At 40.9% G+C, this 5,351-nt stretch overlaps 1 non-coding gene across 1 annotated transcript; it reads left to right on the top strand.

The window, feature by feature from the left end:
* The first annotated feature begins 4,957 nt into the window (after positions 1 to 4,957).
* Positions 4,958 to 5,106, top strand: LOC111815753. The gene has a single exon (XR_002820396.1). It is a non-coding gene; the product is annotated as a small nucleolar RNA SNORA57 (small nucleolar RNA).
* The last annotated feature ends 245 nt before the right edge of the window (positions 5,107 to 5,351 follow it).

The following is a 5,351-nucleotide window of genomic DNA, read 5'->3' on the forward strand; positions in this document are numbered from 1 at the left end:
CGTATTTCATGATGTGATTCAGTGACTTTATTTAGAGGACAGAAGCTTTCCAAAGATTCCAGCAGCCCCACCATTTAATGTGGCCACTCCTTATTTCTTATAGTGATAGCCAGAAGGATGGTTCGTCCTTCAATAACTCACACAACAGGCATCATTCTTGTTCTTCTTTTTTTAAAAAAAAAAATTTGTGTACTTGTTATAGGGTCTCACTATGCAGCTCAGACTCATTGTGGTCCTCCTGTTTTTCCACTTCCCCAGTGCTGGGATTACAGGCATGCACCACCACGCCTAGACTCAGCGTGCCCAGAGGTGGGGTTGGTGCAGCATGTTAGTACTGGGAATTGAACCCTGATCCATGTGCTTGCCTAAGCAGGTGCTTAGTCCACTGAGCTATCTCACCAGCCCAGACATCAATATCCTCTTTCTGGGCTGATCAGTGTCTGGCTGAAGAATAAAAGATTTTTCTTTCGATCTAGCAATCATTTTCTTTCTCACTCTCAAGTCACTAAACAAGGTCAAGTTCAGAGAAGAGAATTCCTTAGACAAGAATTCTCTGATTGCCTAGGAGAAATTAGTTCATAGTAAGAAGGGGTGTGTCAAGACGCCTGTGGCTTTTTCTCTCATAAGATGTTTCTAAGTCGAATCAAACATGGGTTGTTTTGAAACAGACATTAACTATAGCCATTTTGTAATGGATTATTGTAGGTGTTCTTTGTGAGTTTCATGATCCCATTCCATCTCTTTTCCTAGAGGATGGGTGGTGTGGTATTGAACTTTGTCTTCAGTTATTGATTTAAATTAATCATAGTCATCCTGTCCAAATGCTTAACTCTGCTCCCAGGTGGACAGGCTATTCATTTTAGGCATTGAAAATTTGACTGCTTTTGTATATTGGTATAGATAGACTGTTAAGCTGCAAAAATATAAGGATCATCTCCCAATGAGCCCTTTCATATCACTTCTCAATGGTCTTCAAAATAGAGAAACATTCAGCTTTAGAATTCATGCTCTGACCTTAAAGGGGCTAATGTTGCGGAAGTTGGTTGGATTCCATGTTTGAAGTAATGTTTATTGCCTTATTTTGAAAGCCCTGACCTGACTGCTTATTGACAATGAGGTTTTTTTTTTTTTAATTTTTAATTTCTTATGTATTTAGTGCAACATTTACAGGGTCTCACTACATAGATCAGACTCATAGTGATCCTCCTGTTTTGAGCCTCCCAAGCACTGGAATTATGGGTACACACTACCATGCCCAGTCTCAGTGGCCGTTTCCTTATCTAAAAGGAGTATAAGGTATAAAACTATACTATTATCATCTTTTAGAACTGTATTTATTTTATCTCTAATATGGAAACTGTTCTCTCCCATGCTATTTATGTGATAATGGCAAAGAGTACATTTTACTTTATCAAGAACATAGTGCCTTGCTTGTGGTGATTATTTGACATGCATTTCTTGGATGGAATGAAACAGAATTTATTGTAAGTGGTGCTAACTCAGACCAGTTCCTCACTGAGCTGATTTCACAGTGGTAGACCTGTTGAACTTCCTCATTTTACCAAGAAGTAACAGGGAAGGAAGAGGAGCTCAGCCCAAGGAGGTGAGCCTACAGGCCACGGGACAGTCTTAGGTAGTAGACCTGAGGATAGAACTTATCTCACCTAAATCCCACTCTAGTTTCCTTTTCCTCATATATAATAGTCCCCCCATATTTTTGCACTTAGGGGGAAGAAATGCAAACGATGCAAAAATACTTCTAGCAAAAACTGGTGTCCTCAGGACATGTGAACACAGGAAGTGAGTGATAGAAAGTCAGCGACAACTCATACAGTACAGGGTTGTCTTAGCTACTCTTCTCTTGTCGCTGGAACAAATACCTGACACCCAAATTGAAGGAAGGAAAGGATTATTTAGCTCACAGTTACTGGAGGTTTTGGTCCATACTCGGCTGGTTCCAAGGCAGAGTGGCACATGGCAGAGAACAACCTTTCATGGTGGTGGCAAAGAGTAGGAGCGCAAAAGGAGGGGTAGCAGCAGCTCAAGCAGCTAGCTTCCCTTCCCACCTTACGTTGTAATGCAAATTACCTTCCCTAGGGCAGGTGCAGCACCCACACCCATAGTAATCAATCACAAACTCCAGAAGCAGACCCAGACTGCATGAGGTTTTGGGGGCACACCTAGACACAAACCATAACAAGGGTGGTCTGTGAGGGCATCTTGGATAGAATCATATTCAAGGAAAGACTTGAAAGGAGAGAATCAGCAGTGTTGGTATCTTGGAAAGAGCAGTCAGGCAGGGAGGACACTGGACAAAGGCAGAAGTGGGAGCACCCTTGGGACATAAAGTAAAGAGAGAAGAGAGAGGAAACCAGATGATAGACAGAATTCTCCATTTCATTCAAGGATGCATAAGACTTAATAAAGAACTACATTTACCTAAATGAGATGAAAGTAATGAGGGTTTACAACAAAATTGGAAAGTGATATGATTTGCATTTTGGGAGGTTCATTTCTATGAACAATTAGCTGTATGGAGGTGGGAGTACTGGGGGACCAGTGAGAAGTCCAGGCAAAGACTGATGAATGTTTTGACAAGATTAGTAACACTAGGAGTAAGAACAAGTTAGTAGATTAAGGATATTTTTAGAAAAACCAATAGGATTTGTCAAAAAATTGGAAATAGATTGAGCAGTGGGAGAGAGTAAAAGACTTTTTACCTAAATAGCTGAGCCTCCTGGCAAAGAGCCTCTATTAATTGAGAGGGGAAAGACTGAAGAAAAAACTCATTGTGTATTGCTATTTGGAAGTGAAAAGTATGACATTCATCAAGTGGACAGCTGGATAAATTTTGGAGTCCAAGAGAACGTTGGATTTAGAAACATGGAAATTATTAATGGAGAGACTGTATTTAAAGTCATGATATGAAATGAAATAATCTTGGAACGACTTGTAGACAGAGAAGAGTTTATTTTTTAATATTTTAAACGTATTTGTATAGGGTCTACAAGGTCTCACTACACAGATCAGACTCGTAGTGATTCTCCTGTTTTCAGCCTCCCAAGTCCTGGGATTACAGGTGCATGTGCCACCATGCCCAGTCTCAATCGCTGTCTCAGTGTGCCTCAGGGGCAGGGCTGGCACAGCATACTGGGGGATCAAACCTTGGTCTGCACTCTGCCTAAGCAGGTGCTTTAGTACACTGAGCTATCTGGCCAGCCTGACAGAGAAGAGTTGAAAATACTGAGTTCTAGGACATCTAAGTAGTTAGAGACAGGGCACATGAAGAGGAACCTTAGAAAGCAAAGATACTACAAGAGCTTTTCATGAGCTAAGAGGAGCCAAGAGAAGTAGTAACTAGAAGGTTAGGGAAGAAACTATTTTAAAAGAAAGTAGTAGCCGACTATCAGATGATGACCACTGAGATCTGCCCATTGAACCTAGTAGCAAAGACCGTCAGCGATTTTGACAAGAGTTGGTTTAGTAGAGTTTTATAACTCTATGTATGGAAGTTTGATGGGAAGGCTTCAGAGAAGAATGAGAGAAAAAGAAATGGAAACTATAAGTACAGATAACTGTGAAAGTACAGATAACTTTATGAATTCATCATTATCATCCTCATTGTTATCCTTATTCAAGGATGAGCAGGTGAATGGATGACCTTGAGAAACACGCCAGGACAGAGGAGAACAACAAAAAAGATTAAGATAGAGGAAAAGAGGACATTGATTGGCTGGAGCTGTATTGTAAGTAGATGCGAGAAAAATGGACACAGTGCTCTGGTGGAGGACCCCGAAGAGGAGCCCAGTAATTCAAGTCGGTAATGGCAGACAGAGCTGGTAGAATCTGTGAATGTTCTCTTGTTAACTCCTGTTTGCTCAGTGAGAGGAGGAAAAAAGTCAACCACTGAGAGAGAGGAAGGCAGATGAAGTACTGGAAGGTTGAAGAGAGAAGGGATTTACAAAATAATTGCCCAAAATAAAGAGGACCCCGAAAAATGAAGTAGGACCACTGAACACATTCCACACTGCCAAGCAGAGAGCCAGGTACAACGTAACTTCCCTGGATGAATGATGAACCATGAGGAAGGAGCCAAATGGAGGAATTCAAAACCCACTACAACACATAAATCAGCCTGTCAGATTTGGATCCATTTTCAATCGTGTATGTTTGGTCAATTTTCCTCAAGTACCATTGAAGGAAACTATAAAAGTCATGATTTAAGCATCTTTCCTGGCAGTCCAATAGAGGGATACAGCCTTTGCCAAATGATAGAATTATGGACTCTCATTGGAAAGCTCCTTTCCAAGACAGATTTTTACTGCCACATTCCATCTCCCCTTATAGTGTTGTTCTCTTTATTGGTACTTTTTCCTTCCTTACAGGTTTTTAAATATCAGTTCTCAGCATCCATCATCTTAACAGCTGTTCTTCCAATTTTCCACATAAAATTTCTGCTTTTACATTTCTCTTAGGAATATCTCATCAGTGTCATATGCTCCCAACCTTTACTGTCCCATAAAGACCCTTCCCTCTACCCCCAGAGAAGTATCTAGTCATAGCAATGAAGTATGTGGACTAGAGGCTCCACATTCTTTTCATTTCATTCATCTGCTTTAGAAAGGTCTCAGGAGCCCTTGGCTGTCTTCTAAATGATGATTCACCTGCTGGTAGAGAATTTCAATAATTTTATTGCTTTCTCCAGCCAGAAGTATCCTTAGATTGCATGTCTTTCTAGCTTAGAAAGACAACCTTCCACCTGAAAATAGTTCTGTAGAGACTTACTGTCAAGTTCTGCTTTTTGTCTTCACATCCAGTTTTTAAAATAATGTGTCTCAGGCCTTTCTGATTAGGCCCAAGTCTTCTGTGAAGAAAATGACTTAGAATTAATCCAAGCCTAAGACTTAATTCTTTGAAGAAGATCTATGACAGGCATCAGCCAGAAGATACCGATAACTCTCCATTTCTTGGTGGACTCGGCAGGCAGTTCTGTTCCCCATAATGTTCCAAGGGGGAAAAAAGGGGGGCTGTTGCCCTCATGGCATCATGTCTTCAGTGCTAGCGAAGTCCAGTCTGGTGGTTCTATCCTCTAGCACCGCGACAGGCTCTGCAGGGAGGCGCTGGGGGAGGGTGCTCACGTGCTCTTTCTGGATTTCAGGTCCACGGATGCTGGCCTGGGAGTTGGATTTATTGAATTCTCCTTCCTGTGACCTTGGCAACCAATAAAGACTGCTGGTGCTAAAAAAAAAAAAGATATCAATAGATAGATAATTTTTATTTTGCTTTTGAAACATATCAAGGCAGGAAATATACAGAAAATTATAAAGCAGATACCACTGCTTTTTAAAAAT

The sequence above is a fragment of the Octodon degus genome, unplaced genomic scaffold (assembly GCF_000260255.1).
Source record: "Octodon degus isolate 3935 unplaced genomic scaffold, OctDeg1.0 scaffold00020, whole genome shotgun sequence".
Taxonomy (NCBI): Eukaryota; Metazoa; Chordata; class Mammalia; order Rodentia; family Octodontidae; genus Octodon; species Octodon degus.